We start from the raw sequence: 21,800 nt of genomic DNA, 5'->3' as shown, positions 1-21,800 counted from the left end.
TTAAACCACGCACGATCAACGCACGCACGCTTGAAAGCCATCTTTCGGCACACGAAGTACAATTTGCGTGTGTCTCTTTTTCGCGACTTCGCGATGTCAAAAAAATGATTGTCAAAAAAAAGAAAAGATAAAAAAACCGCTTTGCATCTCGCAGTAGACTTTGCCTTTCGATTTGCGCCTTACACTGCACGTGCTCCTTTTCTTTTTTTTAATGCGCCTGCAGAGAACGCGAGTCATAATTTTTCGGCCGTAAAATGCGAAGTTCGAGGCGCGCACTCTGCGGCACGGAATAAAACGTGTCTTTGCGGCCACTTTGAAACATTCATACGCGCAGATCACAATTTTCCTTGCTGTCCTGGACCCAGCTTCGCTCGTTTGCCCAGCCTCGCTCGTTCTCTTCTTTCGCCCGGTAACTTATTGCGCGAGCATACGGCATCGGGCGAATTGCACGGGTGGTACACGAACCGCTGCGTTTTTCCGTGAATTCTCGTTAAACATTTGCGCGGCGAACTCCCCCGAGACTTGCAACGACGGTCTTGAATTACGTCGCGAGCACCGGTGTTCGTGGCGGTTTTAGGGCTTGCATTTTTAAGCTGGTCCTACATGTTGATCCAGACTCCCGTTCTTGGCCGAGACTTCGTTCGCGGCAGATTCCTCGTTGAAACTTTCCTTAATCTCTTTTGCACGAGAATCCCGTATCCGGGCAGCAAAGGAGTTAAGTCCAAAATTATCGATGCTGACATATTCAAGCCGTTGTTAATCGGAAGAACAAGTTTTACAAGAGTTACGGAGAAACATGTACCTGACTGGAATTCTTAATATGATTACTTGAAAAGTACATAGAATTTCAGCAAGTTTATGTGAACATAATTTATATGTTCACATTATGGAAGAATCTGTATCTTTAACAAATGGAAGCTGTTTAATAATCCTTTCGCTCCAATGATAGTTATAGTCGTCATTCATGAAATAGTTGTACATTAAATATAAGTTTAAATGAATATTCTTTTTATACGTAAATTTCATTTTGCTTTTATGCTTTGAAAGTCTTTGATATAATGAGTTAAAATAATAAAATAAATAAAGAGCAAAGAAAGAACATAATTCTAATTGCAAAAATGCATAACGTTAGTGCTCTACATTGCCGTATTCTGTAATCGCTACTTCGACCAACCATAGCGAAAGGGCTGAATAAACACTAGACTAGTTTATATTATTTCGCATACAAGTTTCGTATTTCTGAAATATATTTAGATTTACTGCTTAATTAATGTTGAAAGCATCCACATATCCAATTACTGTGCAGCTTCGTGAATGTTACCGAAAGGTTCGTGATTTTTCATTTTTCTATTTCTGGATTACAAAAGTTGAAGCACGAGATGTTCTTGCCGTCATTGAATTGATCGCGTTATATTTCGTTCTCGTTCATGTAATTATTTGATGATTCGCGCATGGATCTTGATACCAACTGACGCGGCGTCTAATTACTCTTTTTCACGGAACGTACGTCAGTCTTCGTCTCGTACCGCATCGCTATTATTAGAAACTTTACGCTCTCAGCTTCATTACGGCACGCCGGTATGCGCGATCAAACTTCCGCTTCTCGTGGAATCATTAGCGGCTATTAGAAACTCATCGAACTCATCAATAAAGTTCGCGAAGTCCCCAAGAGACTTTTCAACGTCTTAGCGGAAATTTTTAATCGTCTCCTTAATGGAACCAAGTCGGAATTAAAGTAGTTAATTCTGTTGAAGTTATCGCGTTTATTGCACCGGGCACACGCACCTTTTCCTTTTTTTCTCTTTTATCAGGCAACTAAAGTGATAAGTGACGAGACGTCGCAGACGAAGCAGGGACAGATCAGTTTAGTAGCAGATAAGAGCCGCACTTGTAACGGAGTTTGTAACCGACTCGTAACCGAATCAGGTTTTTACACTTCCGGTCCCACGTTTGCTTTTCACGTGCCACTGTGATAAAATCGTTCACCTGCGGAACATCATTCTCAAGTGTAGTCATTGTGCTCATAATACAAATTCACTTTGTCTCACAAAAGTATGATTAAATGAAGATCTTCGCAGCTTGTTTCTCGCAACTATTGTCGGAAATTTTAACTGGAATACGCAATATACCGAATTTCTACTGGAATACGCAATGACCGAACTTGTGAAATATAATTATGCTTTCGTAATGTTCTACAAGCACATTTCTATGTTACACATCTGAGAAATTTATGAGAAATAGTCGCAGCTTTCTGAGAAAATCTCATTTAATTCCCTAATTAATAAACCAACGCTTTTGTGCGCAACGGAAGTCAAAATTGCAATGTGTATATATGAAAATGTTTCGTGCAAATAGCGAAGCTTCCGGAACGAGACACGTCTCTCTATTGTGAATACAATACCCCACCAGAATTTCTGGATAAGGGGTCCCAGGTGCGATGGTGCCCTGCGACCGGATGTAACGAGCGTCCCTCTGCATGTAATTACTGGCAGGTGTGAAAACAAATCGAATCCTAAAAAATCCGTAATGAAAAACTCATTGAAAATGCATAATGCTTGTGCATTGTGCTTGTCTTTTTTATGCAAAGGAAAATATATACAAGTAGCTTAATGTATAAAAAAAGAGAGATGAACGGTGCTGCTGTGTGAATATGAATTTACTGTTACATACATTATCCAACACGTATTTCTCTTGATGAATTTATATCTTATCGTAGACGCGCGATAGAATGTTTCTTATCTTTAAAATTTATTATGTTTCATATTGGTCGATAACCGATAAGTATTGAAATATAGGGAGAAGTCATGAGGCTATCGCTAAAATAAACATTCGTTTGAGACAAATTTGAAATACCCGTTTGATCCGATAATGCTTTATCAAATATTAGAGATAAGCATTAGAGCCTCTCGCATATTTAATTTGATCTTGGCAAACATACGTGATAAATGCTGTAATATCGCAAGAGAGAAGAGAAATGTATAAGACCATGTGACTTCAAATGCTAACTCTAATTTAAAAAACCGAGCTGTAAACGCGCATAAATATACCTCCGTATATAAAATTTATATGACTATGAGATTTAAGGGAATATAAGTTTTACTCCGTTCCTACGGGTACTTTATTACAAGAAGAGACACTCGAATAACTCCTAACTTCTTTTTATTTTAACACTGACAAATTCATAGCATTCAAAGGAGTCAAAGGATATATTTACGCTTCCTTTTTAACAAAACTAATTGTAAATTTACTCGAAAAAAAAGAATTATATCTGCTATTGAGGAACACAATGTATAATTAAATTTATCCACAGTCTCAGTAACAAAAATGTTATATAGATTCTTACGAAATCATTTATGCAAATCTGTTTTATATTGTATTATAACTATAATGTATTATAATTCATCAATTATTCATGCAAAGCCAAGTATCACGTTTCACGAATCCGATCTTATCTCGCGTTGGTCGTTACCGACGGCAGAATCCTTTCTGCCAGATCGACCATGGGTACGATCTCACCCGATATGTGTCCAGTATGTACCTGGTGGGAAAAGAATAACCGCTCGAGAGGCTCCCAAAGATCGATCTCTGACCGTCCTTCCTCCCGTTGATGTTTCAGCGAGCAGTCGACGCCACATCGCCATCTGCCTGGAACTCTGCGAGGTTCCCTGAGCCATTCTCATAATCATCACCACCACAATCATTCCCACAGACATGAACCACCACCACCCCTATCACCGTCAACGTATCTCGCACCACCACCGCCACCAGCATCGAGTTTTATCACGGTGCAACGCGGCTGCGCTCTGCATTCGAGGTAAGTCACACCCGGTATATACTTCCTTCCTTCACCCTTCGAACTAAAGGGTTGATCAATTTCACACCTTCTATTTAACGTCGTCCTTTAACTTCAGATCTACATGACGTTATTTCAATCGCAGACTATTTAAACTTAGCTTGGATTGTTAACAATAGTGATTTTATAAGTAGTATCTTTTTTTTCTTAGATATGAAATTGTTGAGATCTCTTCAAGCTATCGTTATATCATATTACTATATTCTGTATTTTGATGTTCTAAATTGCCTTTTGCTTAATTAATCGATTATTATTATTACTCGAGCCATTAATTCCACTATATAGTGAATACTTTATGATTTCTACAATTGTAACAAATCCTAATGTAAAAAGGATAGAAAATAAATGTTAAAATTAAATTTGCTAAAGGGACAATGCATTCCTTATACATCTTTTGTAAAAGGAAGAAAGAGACAGGCGCACGAATGTTCAGGCCTGTTTCTCTCGCAAAATATATTTGGTATTCAAAGCAACCCGCGCAGTCTGACATAAAAATACAGACAGATTGATCATACTATTTTGCTTATTGCGAATTCTATGATGGCACGATAGAATCTTTTATTCGGTAATGCGCCGTGGATGATTGATCGCGTCGCGTGTCCGGCAACGATCCATCTCCAGTTGGGAGAGAGTTCTTGGTAACGTTAGATTTTAATTACGACTTGGATCACATCGTATTATCCCATTCTACTCTCGATTACGACTCTCTCTGAAGCGTTGTAATTTACTGTATTCTGAACGCATTAAAAATCAACTACTTTTATTTGCGCAAATGCAAGCGCATAATCAAATTTATACAAATTAACTTTGCAAGAAGTGGTTGTTTGCTTTCCGTTTTCGAACGAAGACATTTTAAGAGTATTCAGCAACAAATAAACGATGAGAGCTATTTAAATTTAACACTGTGTAATGCATTGTATTATATTTAAAAACTGAGCTGTCCATAGTTAAAGGCAAACGTAATTCTCACTCGTAAGAGAATCTTCTTATTATTTTTCGTACGTGTCGGCTCGTATGTGTGTGAAGTGAACTAAAAGTCGAGCCTGCGGAGTCACAATTCCCCGGCACCGACATTACGAGACTCCGACGTGCGTACAAATTACAATCAGCCAAGTTACGCGTACTGCACGAATTGTACACGTATACTCGACACAGCCGACAAACGAATCCTCTTCCTCTTTCGCGCGCCGCGATAAAGAAAATAAAGCACTTCCTGCGTTCCCTCCGTCGCTCTCCTTCACCTCATTTATTCTCTTTCTCGCGACCACAGTGTCATTTAAATAATCTTAACTGGACGAAAGCATGTCTGATGTTTCTTCTTTTATCGTCGCTTGATTTTTAATGATGTCCTTTACTTAATTTTACAGATCATAAAGTATGCAGACTTTTTTCCCAAGATCGAAATTCTCTAATTTTCCGTAGCAGGCGTTTCGTTGGATACTCTGATGCGTTTCTAATTTTTATCGTTAAATATTTCACTTGAAAGTTCTCGTTAGAACATTTTTCGTAAAGAACACTTTTTGATAGCTGAAAAAGTGTCATTTAACGTAATACGGGATAATGCTGCTGGTAACGATGCGAACTCGCTATCGCCTCGTGGACATAAGCCGCCTAACGTCGTTGCGAAATTAGATCGACGTAGCTCACATTGAACGGAAGTAAGAGGGATTCTAGGGAGTTTGAAGAAAGTGGCCGAAGAACTTGTTCAGCGCTCTCTCTCTTGAGGGGACTCCTCTTTTCCAAGCTTTCCTTCGAATCGCTCCGCGTTAAATCTCGCGCAGCGTGTCGGAATTTTTGCCGGACGGACGTACCATAAACTCTGTCCGGGATATCCGAGCAGCCCCCTAACTTCCTAACTGCCAAGTTTCACCGTGGCTTACACGACCGATGTCGCCTATGATGTTCGCAAGAAATTGCATTACTGTTGCAGAATTTGCGACACCGCGAACGACTCGAAGTACGATATTGATTTTACGTGGGTGGATGCAACGACGACGTGGACGTAATAACCGTTACATTTTCGTCGCTAATCGCGCGAGCAGATTGCGATAAGTATCGCCCGAGAGAAATCACCTTGAGGCAATCTCTCGAGAAACGTAAACGGGAAACTTTAATTTAAATTCCTTCACGGAACGTTGCGTTTTTATCGGATTGCGTATGCAATGCAGCATGCGATATTTGGATGCAAATTAACGAAGAAGCTAATTATAAATTTAAAAATAAGAAATCAGAACGGGGGAATAAGTGGATAAATGTCCGACATTAATGTAACGTCACACGCGCAATTTGCAAATAAGACTTCGTCGATATCATCGTGGATATCACTGAGAAAGGGCGCGAAATTAATTCTCGATCGAGTCGCCGTGATGCATTTCTTTCGCTCGTTTACTTTTTCGCGTGAATCGATCTCTGCGTAACGTATATTCGCGAAATGCGAAATGCATTTCGAGATACTGCGTGAAACGCGACACTGTCCCGTGCATTGTGTATCTGTCATGAGTTTATTCTCCGCGCCATCTTTAGCGCAACGGCGCGGCGCCAAGTCTGGTCGCGCCATTGCTTTTCATCCCTTATCCTCTCCTCCTTTTTTTCCTGCCCGTTGACAGAGCAATGCGTTTGCTACTCGCGGCTGCCAGTTTTTCCGAGCTTCACGCGCGTTTCCATTCCTTTCGCAATAATAAAAGCAGATTCGATTGTTCTGCACGCACGATAATAGATATTCATTGCTGTTTGTTATCGGCGCACTCCTCGTTTGAATCTCGATGCTGCCTTTGTGTCGTTTTCTAGAGATGCCATAGTGTTGTAGATTGCTCGATAAGAATCGCTTGAATTATTTTTATGCGCGAATTACCTTTGATGCTTGGAATCGCGAGTCGCTTTCGTAACCGTATCCGCTTTAACTATAACACTGTTTCCTTATTTTATATTTTGTTTTCATACTTCCACGCTTTACATCGACGTAACAAGATTGTTATAATGTAATGCTAAAAGATACCACTTACAGTAGAATTTGCAGAAATCTAAAATTTCAATTGTGAGAACTCTCTCTTAATTGCTTAAATGCATTCAACATACATATTTCATAGAAATATTTCTAGTACATTTCAAATATTTCTATGCGTCCAAATTCTAAATTATTATGCCGCTATTGTATCAACCAATGTAAACGTATAAACATGTTTATTTTTCGGTTGAGAAATTTTGAATTCGAATTTTAAATGTAAATAAGATTTTTAATAATTAATTCGCATCATGAGGAGAATATAACAATGTAATGTTCCAAACTTGGAAACACGTATGCTCTCTCTTTTTCTCTCTTCCTCGCATCGTCGACGCGTGATCGTCTCTCTTCGTCTTCCTCCACGAGCGAGTGATAACACATGATTAACACCCTCGTTATTCGTTACGTCCGGCACCAAGATTTCTTGCCTCTCCCGACCGTCTCCCTCATTCTTCGTTCCTGTCGTCCGCAATAGGTCGTGCTTTGACCTGGACGAGTTTCGCTTACCCTCGTGGAAATTTCGCTTCCGTTCCCGTTTTCTGTCCTGTCATTTCTCTCTTTCCATCAGCCTGCAGTACCGTTTCCACGTTCCACCTGTCGCCCACGCGCCGTTAAACGAGAGGGTACGAGGGGTCGACGACGACGACGTCGACGGCGATGGCGACGACTTAAGGAGAAAAATGCGCGCGACGAAATTACCGCGAGCCTTGAACGCTTCGTCACCTCTCTCCGCCGCGATTAAGCGTTCCCGATTCCGTTCCCGGTCGCCAGGCGGAAATTTTCACCGTCTCTCCACGTTGGCTCCTCTTTCGTTCCCTTTTCTCTGACGTGGAAATCGGGCCATGCACGAAATTAGACTCGACGGAAGGATGGAGAAACGCCGACGACGACTCGGCGAAGCGGTTTATCGATCTTTGCAGGGTAACAAAACAACACAACTTTAATCGATATTTATAGCATGACTAGTCGCGTTCGTTTTTAAATACGTGCAGGGTTAATCGAAAGACAGTACGTCTGGTGAAGCATGCTAAATATAAAAGTCTTTCAGCAGAAAATAAAACGGGTCAACTAGCAATCTAGGATTATTCTTCGTATTCTTCGACGATATAATGCTATTCTTATTTTGTTCTTCGAGTAATTCGTAATTCGATGCGTGATGAGTTATTCACGAAACTAATTATCAAGTTAGAATCAGCGCAGCGTGCCTACATGAGCGTGCAGAGATGGTGCACCGTTGGTAATTAGTACACTTCCCATCATTTATAGCTAATCGATAATTTACCGATATTTACCCTATCGCCACTAATCTCCCCACTAATCTTCACTCGTGGGTTTTCCGATCGATCGCATCTCCGATTGATTTTCCAGCCATCAAAACAGTTTCTCAAGTCATGCAATCATCATAATTACGTGACAGATTGCACTTTGTATGGTCATGTTTGATGGCAAGTCTTGCGGATACAAAACTAGAGCGAGGCTGAACTGCATCAGCGAAAGTCGAACGCAAACGAAAAAGCCGAAAGTTGGTGCGAGTAATTGCCATATGGGAGGAGAAGAAGAGAGACGAGAGAAGGGAAGAGAAAAAAATAGCGTAAGGATTTTCATTCAATCGGATCTCTCATTGGTCAGTCAGGACTTTGCTCGCCTGAGGTGTTGTTCTGATCGCTTTCTCACGTCGATTTCGAGCGATTCCATGAGTCACTTGGATGGGGACGATACACATGTATCGCGCGCATACACATACACACATGACAGCGCGACAGCATAGACAATTCGGTTTATTTCATCCTTCTCGTGCACATGAAGATCCGTCCGTTGCATCCACCGAAATGTTCCTCCAAAATGCGCGTTTAAATTTCTAGAAACGCGCGCTATTGCGAAATTTTTCAACGTTTTCGCGAATGTGGAGATGTCGTGAGCAAGCGGGACGTCACAAATTTCTCGGTACCCTTTCGCAGTGTGGAAAGACAGGAGTCCGCAAACTCTAAAGATTTTACCATCGACCATGCTTCTCGAGAATAATGCTGAGGAGAAGTTAAACAAAGAACCTTTTCTTAAAATTGCGCAAACGTAATTCTGGACGTATCGTGAGCAGTTATCAGGAAAAGATAGTATCGTCCATTTCTTGTGTGCAATCTTAAGTACATCATCTACAGTTATCGAGATCTGATATTATCAGCTTTATACGATTCTGATATTATCAGGAAAAGGCAATATCATTATCCATGTGTATAGACACAAAGCAGTATCCAAAATTTGTTGCGCATTTGGTATCGATTGAAATGGCTAATGTCTCACACGAATCTTAAACAGTCGCGTACATGCAGCGGAATTCAGCAGACAGGATCAACGCTAGATTACATTCCGGCGCGCGATAGTCGTGCGCATGTTGGAATTCGCTATACCGTAATGTTTCAGCAGAACAAGTCGAAGATGTGTCCAGGGTAGGGGAAAACAGTAGTAAATGGTCGGCGCACGAAGGGCCGAAGCACGTTGTCTCGAAGTCTATAAATAACTTAAGTTCAGGCCGTACATTGTGTTCCCGGGCTGTTATTTCCTTCGTAAGGTGGAACATCCCTCTAGCTATCGGACCCTGGTATCTCTCTCCCCGTGGCTGGCCGAGAAAGTCTCGCTGTGCTCGGACATTCGGCTATTAACTCGGTGAGCGAGTCCGTGTACCTCGTTACGTCGCATTCGTCGATGATAAATTAGCCGTACGAAAAATTGATGAAAGAGCAAACTCCTTTTCGAATTCTGGCGAATTTTGTCTCCCCTGGAGAGACCAGAAGCGATTGTTCGCCACTGGATCGGCCAAATTCGCTTACAATGCAACATTGATTATTGTTTCGTGATAAGTACGATACACGTAAATATATATTTAAGCATTAATTCTGATTTCCGGTTGAAGCCGCGTTTTTTGTTACTTTGGTTTTCATTTTTTTTAAATTTAGATGACCAACGAAATGTCCTCCCTCTGTCCTGCCACCTCCCATTAAGCGGCCAGATTTTCATCTATATGTAAGGATGTCTACCAAGAAGAAACTCAGCTCTCATCAAGTTTTATCAAGTTCTCGTCCCTTGATAAAGTGGATTTAAATATTCACAAAACATCAAGAACCAAAGTGACGCAAAGAAAACGCTTTAATCCGAAAAGCAAAACTGATAATAGTAATCATCGCAAAAACCTCTAATTATTTATATATTTAAGCAAATTTGCGAGGAAAGCTTCTGTTCGTAGTTTTTCTTTAGCATTATTATTCTAAGTGACTCGTGGAAGATATGGCTGTATTACGGAAACGTATTCCCAACGCATGATGAAACGTGAGATGAAATCTAGACCACAATGTATTCGAGCGATTACCCCCAGCCAATCGCCCAAAGACAGAGCAAACAAGCTGGCCGAGAAGTGCTTAACCGAGCTGCTGATTATTAATCCGCGGACGCATACAATGCCGCGGTTAATTGCGCGTATTGACGTAATGTCACTGTCCTACCCGAGGGTAGGTTTAAAGATCAGTTAATTAACCGCGTTTCTCCACCATGCAATGCGCGATTAATGAATTCCATTTTCGCGCGCAACTTTTCAATCCACTTAACGTCGCTCTCGGCGCATATTTGTTTAGGATTATTGCTGCAACTTCGCGCCATGATTGAAAGCTATTGCTTTTGAATATTTCTACGGAATGGTACTTTGGATGAAACGAAACGCTGCCGAGTAATCTTTTTCATCCCATAGACGCCATAAGACGAATTAAGAGGAATATTAACGATTGCTAAAGTTCGTAAAAGTTGAATAAATGAGGAACGGATATATCTTTACTCCGCGCTAAAAAAACGCGAAAGAAACGGACATTAATCTGCTAAGAGTTTATGGAAGCGGACGTTGCTCTTCATGAATTTTTAAATGAGATTTAAGAGTCCGGTTTCGAGAGTGGAAGTTGGGGAGATTTCTCAGGATTTTGCGGTACAAGTTTCAGTCGGCTCTTCCGCCTCCGATACGAATGTATCTCGTACACACAGCATATGCTGCTCCCCTCGTTTGTCTCAATTTGAGGCTGCAGGAAGGCACGTCCCGGCATCGTGTTTCAGGTACAAAGTTCTCCGAGATAGCCTAACTCCAATGCATACGCGTGGATCTCGTTACATAGATACAAATGCATTGTGCGTACGGCCTTCGCAGGTATGATCAGGAGTGTGCGCCTCTTGCTGTACACCACAATTCGCATTCACATATGTGTAATCACACGCATACAGTTATATATATATACATTTGCATCAATCGAATGCTGAGAAACATTGCACTTGAAGCCGCATAAGGTCACCGCGAAAATTATGTTATCTTCCCTAAGGAATCTCTGGCTTTTATTCCGATTACACTGCAAACCTGAATATATTATGTAATGCATTTTTTATGATGATTAAAAAATTATGTATGATTAAAAAATTACACTAATTGTGTAATAAAATGAATAACACGTTTCATTGTTTTAAAGGTATTAAAACAAACGGTTCGTTGTCGAGAACAAGGGTCTTAGTCGTTTTCTGTATGATAATGCACTGGCAGACAAGTTTAAGATTGTACGCGATGACTCGGCTAGAAAAGGCATTGTGCTCGAACATCTCCCGTATTCGCCTGATTGGCTTCGTGTGACTTCTAGCTATTTCCAAAACTCAAGTTGGCGATGAAAGGAAAGGCATTACAACACCATTCAGAGCACCCAAAGTGCTTAGACCGCGATTTTGGAAGCGATTCTGAAAATGGAACACAGTGACTGCTTCGAACAATTTTTAACCGCTTTCAATATTGACTCAGGAGTATTTTGAGCAAAAAAATTAAAACCAAAAAAAATTGACGTCTTGTATCTTTTTTGGTACAAGTCGCACCAGAGTCTGGACAGACCGTGTACTATACAGGGTATCCCGGGTTTTAACCGACAAACTGCGGGAGCATATTCTACTAGTGGAAATAAGAAAAAATTCTTATATCGAGTTTGCTTAGAAATGCTTTATTACAAAGTTATAAACCAATATTGAAAAGAAATATGAGATAAGTAACAACGGATTTTTTCACAAAAATAAAAATTATCTACGCAATGATTTAGTGACGCATTTCAAAATGTTGTCCTTGCACATCGATACAAGCTAGACATCGACGTAGTACAGAATTTGTTACAGTACGACATTCCTGAAAATTTTGTTGCATCTCAGTAACTGAATTAGTAATTCGTTGCTTTAAATCTTCAAGCGAGATTACTTCTGTACTGTAAACTTTATTTTTTAAAGTTCCCCATAAATAAAAATCAAGAGGCGTTAAATCGGGCGATCTTGGAGGCCAGAAAACCGGTCCTCTTCGACCAATCCACCTATGAGCATAATGTTCATCTAACCAGTTTCTAACTTGTCTAGCACAGTGCGATGGACAACCGTCTAACTGTATCCAGCTGTTTTGGCGAAGATTTAAGATTCTTTCCGAGCGTCGTCGGTATCTTAGAGCTGAACGAACATCATCATATTCATTCATAGGTCGAAATGAACCCAAATTACGTAATTGCAAATGGGTATTACTAAACACAGAACTATCTGGTACTCTCCTGTTAGGAAATCTACGTTGATACTCTCGTACGGCAGCTCGTGCATTTCCGTCACAGAATCCGTACACGAAATGAATATCAGTGTATTCCTCATGTGAAAACACTTTTGGCATTCTGATAGTAATTGCTAGTTCACACGACGATTGAAATCTAACGGCTACTGTTGTGAAAGTAACAATCATACTGAATCGTTTCAACATAGTGAACATGAATACATGTGAATACACGTAACATAACATCTTCGATCTTCCAAATTCTACACTATGTTCCGTTGTTACTTATCTCATATTTCTTTTCAATATTGGTTTATAACTTTGTAATAAAGCATTTCTAAGCAAACTCGATATAAGAATTTTTTCTTATTTCCACTAGTAGAATATGCTCCCGTAGTTTGTCGGTTAAAACCCGGGACACCCTGTATATCACTAAACATGTAAATACCATGCATTTTAAATCAAATGTATTAAATTATTATGATAAGAAATAATGAAGAAGTTGTTCAGCGAAAGCACACTTAAGTGTATTCCATGGTTTTAGATCTGCAGTGTATTTTGCATTTTATGTATTTTCGTTGATTATGTGCTTGCATCAAATTACGATCAAAGATATTTTTATTCTATATTTTGCATGAAAAGAAGTATTACTTAATCTATTATAGATTATTGCGTTTTCTTCCATTCATTTATTTCTTGTACAAAGATTTCAGTCTGATGGTAAGAAGACTCTGCACTAGCACATACATGTACACGCATACTCATCGTCTTTACACGACCGCGCGCGTGCGGTCATGCATCTTACTAATGGTGTGTCTCCACGATGCATCGCTTTGTGCGGTTAGACTAGACTAGCGTCATGCTCAGAAAGCGACAAAACGATCCGCCATCTCGAGTGCAAGTGAATAACGCCGTTTAGAATCTCGTCTTAACAGGGCGTAATGGAGGGCTCGCATATTTAAGCAACAATTTTACGTTCTGAACGTGCCTGCGATCGCATCAGCGCAATATTAACGTTATTACGTTGTGTACTATCGAGAAACGATCGCGCTTCTTATGTGTTCAATTTAACAGTTTCGTCGAGAAAAGAGCATGTAATATCGACGCGATACTCTGGTATTAACGAGGAAACTACCTACCCTTACTATTACCGCACGGTACAGCGAGAGTACACCGGATCATCAACCCTTCGGTAACGACAACAAATTTCATTAAAAGATTCATTTTTAATCTCGCCTGTAGAGAGAGAGAGAGAGAGAGAGAGAAGGGGGAGGGAATAACTTCTAGAAGGAGAGTTTGAGAAAATCTTGTTAACTCTTCGCGACTCTGTATCGAGATAAGTTATAAAATAACTTGAAAAAAATTCTGAATTTCAATTTAAAAAATTTATAATAATTTTTGCAATAAAACTTTGTCGACTCTTTAACGGATTTCCAATTAATAATCAAAATTGATTATTAATGATCCTCTTTCGTAGCATTTTGCAACGTTGTTGACGTTAAAATACATTTTACCTCATTTCGCGACATTATCCTGGGTCACAGGAGAGTAACGAAGAAAGAAGAGCTACTCGCTTCGATCCCTTGACACGAAGTGACCCTCGGGGATGTCGTTGCTACGATCTTAAGTCTTGCGATAACTACCCCGAGCGTGTCGTGAATATCGAGTCTTTTCCGAGTCAGAAAAAGGGACTCTCGCGAGAGAGATTTGCCCTGTATCAGCCACAATGATAACATCGATTATACGAAAGGCTACGGTTATGTGAGTATATTTAATGCACGACACACACACACAAGCGCGCAAATGCGCTCCGCATTACGTAACTATGCAAGCGGCAGATTATGCCTACGGCATTTCGCGGTTCAACGGTCCGCAGTCTGCGGCGATACCCCGTACGTTATTAACGAATAAAAGATGATATTGGTTGCACGGTTTATTCGCGGCTTTATGGAAGAATGCCACGCTTCTCGCCGAATATCGCGCCGGATATCAAAATATAGAACCACTCAATGAAAACTTGTATATTATCGGACCTCGGATAGAAATCGCTCTAGCGGGGTCAGAAAATTAAAACACAAAAACAGACTCGAGCTCCTCGAAAAATATATCGATATTAATATGATATTCAATATTTCATATATCTTTCTTTACGCCGTGTAAAATTATTCATAAAAGTATTCCTGTTTTTTTCGATCGGATTAAACGTTACTCGGCGTTAATATTATAGCGGAGTCGTTTGCGTTCGACGGCAATAGTCGATAAGCTGCTTTCAGACGAGTAAGGAATTTAGATGACATTTTCGCATTTCGAAGTCGCGCTCGAATTTCCTTTCAGAGCACGTCGATCCGGAAGCGAACCACCCTGTGTCATCGTAGATACGAAATACGTGCCTTCGACTACTTTCCGCGCGACTTCTGCATTTCCCTCGATCGAAGTCGAAGGGACACTACTGCCTTCAAACAGATATAATGTTATCAGAATCGAATGACCGAAAACGCGCGTCAAGTGAAAGGAAAATGCCTCGTCGGCGCGGGAGACAACGGAGAGCAGCGAGAAATCGCGTTCGTAAATGTTATGCGCCTCGTTGCGCCAAAATTACGATTCCGCAGCCACGTGTAACGTCATTCTGTGCTAACGCGACAATAACCGACCATGCATCGTATCTGCGTTGCACGTTATTATTATATAATAACGTGCGCCACTGTTTATTGCATAACCACAACTATTATGCCACAACGATCGCAGGCGCTTGCACGGCTAACGATATGAACAACCGTACCACAAGGTGCGATATCCTAGATTTATTCCTGCAACACGTTTCATTTACGAGTACCCGCAATTCAGACTTAGCTTGGCGAACATTTGATCACCGTTGTTTCTTCGCAGTATTCTAGTGAGCTCATCGCCCCATAGATTTCTTTTGATTCCAAAAAATGAGAGAATTGTTATGAAATTTGTTGTACTTTCCTTCTGGGAAAGAAATTTAAACTTAATTGTAGGGCACATCATGATCCATCCCAGAAAACGAAGATGATTTAGATATAAAGAGAACGCATATATTGGCATATATGCGCAGCAATATGTGCAGAGCTAGACCACCGGAAAACGAGCGAGGCGAAGTTGGAAACTGACCAAATGTAAGAGCTTCTCAGCTTTCACCCTAGTAACCTCTTTTGAAAACGATTCGTGGCGACTTATTGACGCACGAGACAGAGACAAGCAGTTCCTCCAAACATACATAATTATTCCGTAAACAACACCTTTTTACGAGTGTTTGTAATAAATTTTTTTCTTCAACATCAATTAACGTCAATATAGTTGTAATTGATCGTGTCACTGAAGAATCTGCCGTTACAATTAATTTCACAATCCTCTAAGAGAACGTCTCAAGCGTACATCCACGTATATACAGGGTGAGGCACCTAAAACAGGCCACCTGAATATCTCGGCTGTTATTGGTGATAGAAAACAATGTGTCAGACCAAACTTGCATGGTTTCGAGGGACACATAATTTGTTCTAATTTTTTATTAGGTGGACGCGTAGAGGTCATATGAAGGTCAACTTCGTTTTTTAAATGGTATGATGTTTTTTTACGTACCATCTAGTAGAGCGTTTGAAGATGCGCACATTGATATACGGGTCAAAATCATTCAAGGTCACTGAAGGCTAAAATTTCTAGGTGCTAGAACTTTTTCATTTCTGAGTTTACGATATTTTCAATAGCAGAGAACTCTAGGAAATATAAAAAATATAGATATCAACAACTCAGAACTTCTCGGAAAAGAAAAAATTTCTAAGGGCTAGAACTTTTTCATTTCTGAATTTACGGTGTTTTCATTAGCAGAGAACTCTAGGCAATATAAAAAATAATGATATCATCAACTCAGAACTACTCGGAAAAGAAAAAATTTCTAACGGCTAGAACTTTTTCATTTCTGAATTTACGATATTTTCAATAGCAGAGAACTCTAATCTAGGCAATATAAAAAATATAGATATCAACAACTCAGAACTCCTCTCAAAAGAAAAAAATTTTTAACTCGAGAACTTTTTCATTTCTGAGTTTACGGTATTTTCAATAGCAGAGAACTCTAGGCAATATAAAAAATAATGATATCATCAACTCAGAACTCCTCTGAGAAGAAAAAAATTTTAAACTCGAGAACTTTTTCATTTCTGAATTTACGGTATTTTCAATAGCAGAGAACTCTAGGCAATATAAAGTAAATTATTTTCCCTTGTAGTTGGCCTTCAGTGACCTTGAATGATTTTGACCCGTAGATCAATGTGCGCATCTTCAAACGCTCTACTGGATGGTACGTAAAAAACCATATCATACCATTTAAAAAAACGAAGTTGACCTTCATATGACCTCTACGCGTCCACCTAATAAAAAACTATTTAGAACAAATTATGTGTCCCTCGAAACCATGCAAGTTTGGTCTGACACATTGTTTTCTATCACCAATAACAGCCGAGATATTCAGATGGCCTGTTTTAAGTGCCTCACCCTGTACGTACGTATACATGATCGCGTCGTTTATATCAAAGTCGAAGGGAATGAATATCGTGGTATCGAAGTCTTCATCTAGCGAACGCTATTCGGCGCCTATAATGAACTTTTCATCGACGGTGACTCTCAATGACGGCGCGCATGTACGAGATGCGATCTCCGTTCTAAGTGAAACGTATCGTTTTGCACGCGCATATTTATGGGTCACGCTGCTCTCTATTCATCCACCGGTTGAGGTTTGCCTCCATCTTTGGCTCTCTCGCGTTTCATGCTTGATCGAATGAAACGCAGGAGACACCGTTGTCCAAAGAAGCTCGCTGATGACATTCTTGAAAGATCCTCTTTACTGCTTTCTCATGAAGGAATGGTTTAACTGCGCGTTCAACAACGATGATAGCCAAGTGAACGTCTCGCTGGCAAGCCTGAGAGATACATGGCTGGCGAAAAATTGATATCCTGATTCTCTGGATTGCAGTACTTTATTGGAAATTTTGAAGCTTGTTATTTGCTGTTATGTTAATTAACTTTGCGATTATAATCCAACATCATATTTAATGGTTTTTATAAATAATATTGTTTTCGTATCATGACTATTATGACAAAAAACAAGATTTTTCATTATTAACGTTTGTCATAGTTAAGTTTGACCTGACGTTAAAATATCTTTTCATAAGATACACATTTTAAGTATACATTCCTCAATCGAGGTACAATTTGACTTTACCACAGAACGTAGAAATAAGTCTGAAATAGTTAAAGATAAAGATAGCAATGTTCTACTTTCCGCGTGGAATAAGACACACAAATTATTTTTTTTTACGATAAAGCTACTTTTTGATATATCAAAAGTCAAGTATGCAGAAGCGCTACAAGCGACATGTTTCTCGATACGTTTCTGTCATCTTCTAACGAATAGGTTCCGAGATGTATACGTGCACGCACGTTCTACCCTGTAACTTTCTACGACAGGCTAACCCATCATATCGTAAGGCAGATGCATACCGCGGAAGACGCAGCCCTTCGCGAAACCCTCGTAAGGACAATGCGCCGCCGGCGATTCCCCGGCACAGGAAGAGGGGATGCACACGCGCAACCCGCTCATCCCCGACGGTGGGAGAGGTAGAGGCGATCGGAACGGAGAAAACCGAGAGAGCGAAAGCCGCTGTACCGTATCCCTCCGGTGGTATACTGACGGAGAGCGCGCTAGGGGGTAGCGGCAGCAGCTCGACGGGGTACGTCGAGGGGTGGCAGCGGCGTCGTCGTCGGCGGCGGCGGCGGCTGCGGCGGCAGCAGCGGTGATAGCATACGGGGGTGCGGGAGAAAAGGGTGGCAAAGGCGCATGCCAGTTGTGCCCTCGCCGCGCTACGAGTCGGGTAACCCCAGGATTTTCACCCTCTCTATTGCCGGGACGGGCCCGGCACGACGTTCGAGAGACTCTCCTCCTGGCGTCACGTTCGCGGCCGGCGGCTTCTCGGCAACACAGATTTCCGGTATCCGCCCACCCTCGCGTCGCGTCCCCGGCGTTTCCCGGCGTCGCGTCGTTTCGTTGCGACGACCAAGAGCCGGAACAGTGACATAACAATCGATGACAATCGTCTCGCGCTCGTCCACCCCGTGCCGCTTCCGGCGCGTCCTCTCGTGACCTCGGTCAAGGCGATCGACCGCCGCCGGTCGGTGATCGCACGCGATCACCCGGACGGATTCTCTCTTGTCGACGTGCTCGAGGAAGTGGTGTGGCAAGCGTCGACCGCGAACGGTCGGCACGTGATTGTGCACTGGTTATCCCGGAGGAATCATCTTCCGGTGTGTGCCTGCGAGCGTAATTATCTCGATCGCGATTAAAATAATTCTGAGACGATTCTGAGACTCGTGGACCGCGATTTCCAGATAAGAATTGATCGGAACGGGAGTCTCATCACGGTGATTGAACGAACATCGTTCCCATGCAACCGTAGCAATATTTCTTATCAGTGAAACGTTCAATCTCTCTATATCTACGACGTGTATTTCAAAGCTAAATGTGATGCCGGAGTCTCTTTTCGACTTCAAGCTGCGGTTTTTAGATTCGAGTTGTGGTTTCTACATTAGATACATAAAACGCGGAATTAGATGGCTTCATTTAGTTAGTTGTTAATAGCACAGATTGAGAAAATGTATGATAATATTCTTGATGATATTCTAGATGTGCTGAATTTCTGACGTATCTTGGTAATTCATGTTAATGGTAAACAATATCTCAATTACGTCAATATCTTGAAAGTGCGTTAATATATTTCATCAGAACAAGTCAAAAGAAATGGAAGGAACAAATCTTTGTATAACCAAACAAGGTAGCTTCACTGACACGTATTTCTTGATAAAACTCACTTACTTTATTCACTAAATTAATTTCATCTACTTAATCACTCGCGAAGACCTTTCTCAAGTAATTTATTCGCGAGAGGTCGTCTAGCCAGGTTGCACGAAATTTCACACGAAGCTTTATATTACGGGAGTTCCGCTTCGATTTTTGCCCTGACCTAAAGTTCACACGAAAGGGCAATGTACGCCACACTCGTTCGGAAAGGGTTGATCGCGGAAGGCCAAGGGCGATGTGAACGGACTCGCGGGGGTTGTTGAACAATCGGTCCTCAGTAGAAACGAGGATTCGCAATATTCAGGATACTAAGATATTCAGTATGCGCTTCGAGAGCGCGTTAATTCGATGGAAAAAGTTTCGTAGAAAGTGTGCAGGGGTTACTACCCTATTTAACGCCCCTTGTCGCGCATTTATTTATCCCGCGACGATCGTTCGTTGCGACGCGCGGAAACGAATGCTAATCGAGGTATTTTCGTCCCTCAACGCGCTAACTCGAGGAACAAGGGTTGATAGTAAGGGCGCGAGACGCGAGACATAGGATACACGATGGAGGCAGCGTGACAAATAGTGAGCTGAAGTCGCCACGATACCCTCGGCTAATGCGTTTCGTCATTAAATGCGCCTCGTCAAGCGTACATCGTTGTTTTCGCATGGAATCGATTCGACGTCTGTTGATTTTGCTCGAACGCTCTGCCTCTGCACGCTGCTCGTCTACGTTTCGGTAACACGTTGCTGGATGCGCGCTGCCCGAATGGCGCCTCTGTTTCTCCATCGGTATTTTAATCGAAATAGACCTCGGATAGAAGCCTATATTTACAGTTTTCTCTGATTGTGAAAGACGCGGCAAAAAATAAAATAAGATTTCTTCGGTTGAAGATAGGGTTGAAATCGACGTAGAAACACTGTGATGATCGCTATTACGTCAACCAAATAGCAACATTTTATTTTTTGTTCGAGAGGGACATACGTGTATACAGTTGCTTATATTTTATCGTTTAATATCACAACTTTTTCACGCAATGCGAAAAACATTTTTAATTTATTATGAGATTTCTGTTACATGTTATCTATATGACAATCTTTTTTACGGAGCTAATAAATTTCATGAAAAATATCACGTTTCGTATTAAATGCTCGCGCGCTCACGAGGTATATACTATATATAACTTTCTAAAGATTAAAAGGTTAAAGAGATTACACGGGAAAGCTATTAAAAAATCAGCGCAATTCAAACGATGCGAGTTACGCTCCCGCGAGCGAGAGTAATTGGAACGACGAGGATTTATATTTTGCACGAAAAAGAAACACGAAGATGCTCCGTCGTTCCTTGTAACAGCGATGAACAAGCTTTTGATAAAACCGGTGTTGTTATCGAAAGCGTAGCAGTTGCGCCATAACGGCAACCTGATTATTCATGTATTCAACTAGCAACTACAGCGACTCTGTTTTCGATGCACGCTTTACACGCCGCCGAATACATTACGTCGCTTACTGGAGCGATAATGTGATGGAAAGATAGTGCATCTTCCTTCTTTTTATTTGCGCAGCAAGTTTTGCCATATTACTAGCAATATTGTACCATCGAGTGCAGAACATGCAGGATACTTCATTTTCCTATCACCTTTTTTTCTCGTAACGCCAGTTCTATACTATACATACGTGTTCCCCATATATAATTTTAAAAAAGCTATGAGCACACAAGGATAGATTTATATTGTACCTTTAGCAAAAAAATAAAAATTTTATATCAAAAAGAAAATATTTTGTAGCTGTCTTGTGCAAACAAGCACATATACATATTTTAGAGTATAAATGTTAGAATACATAAATGTTCGATATTAAATAAAATTTATATTTTAAAAAATATACATTGCATTAATATTTATGTACGCTTTTAATCACGATTCACGATCATTTTCCATTTTTATTGACAAATTTCGCAATATATTCGTGTGAACTAGTTTAATACATTTTTCAAAAATAGCTCCGCAGTACTTTGCAAATTATGTTTGCAAATTTAATAAGGAAACTTTTATCTCTCTCTCCGTATCTTTTGATCGTATCTCTTTTACGATATGTAATTGTCTTACTTTTCTTTCCACAGTGCTCTAATTAAATGTTTTGTAGGTCAGTTTTGTAGGTCATGTACAAACTATATATGTACTATTGCTACTTTACAAGTGATAAAACTAAATACCCCCTAGTGCGCGATGAAATCCAAAACCATTGCGTAATCTGTAGTAGAAATCTGGAATCTCTTGCTTTGTGCAACTACGATTCGTTACTTTTCTCTCATGTAAATTGTGCTTTCTTTATCGATAATAGTTTGTTGTCGTTTATCTCTTGTTAATATCTCTTCACATATGCACTCATCTTTGCGATATTTCTTTCTTAACGAATTTATTAATTGTTATAATAGGGAACAAAATTTATATGAAACTTTAGCCGTATTCTGTTATTTATTTATGTTATGTTATATACTTGTTAT

At 40.5% G+C, this 21,800-nt stretch overlaps 1 protein-coding gene across 9 annotated transcripts in view; it reads left to right on the top strand.

Moving 5' to 3' along the window:
- Nucleotides 1-3,389: 3,389 nt before the first annotated feature.
- Nucleotides 3,390-21,800, top strand: part of LOC105277793 — a 90,061-nt gene continuing 71,650 nt past the window's right edge. For 3 of the 9 annotated variants that reach the window (XR_003407054.1, XR_003407053.1, XM_026972824.1), the window contains exon 1: nucleotides 16,937-18,756. The gene's annotated coding sequence lies outside the window, so the exon portion shown is untranslated. Of the gene's footprint in view, nucleotides 3,815-16,936; nucleotides 18,757-21,800 lie in introns of those variants that run through there. The other 6 variants (XM_026972840.1, XM_026972832.1, XM_026972830.1 and 3 more) reach the window with 4 other exon arrangements.

Source organism: Ooceraea biroi, chromosome 1 (assembly GCF_003672135.1).
Source record: "Ooceraea biroi isolate clonal line C1 chromosome 1, Obir_v5.4, whole genome shotgun sequence".
In the NCBI taxonomy this organism is placed as follows: Eukaryota; Metazoa; Arthropoda; class Insecta; order Hymenoptera; family Formicidae; genus Ooceraea; species Ooceraea biroi.
The sequence above is the reverse complement of the archived record's forward strand: the minus strand, read 5'-3'. Positions and strand labels throughout refer to the sequence as shown.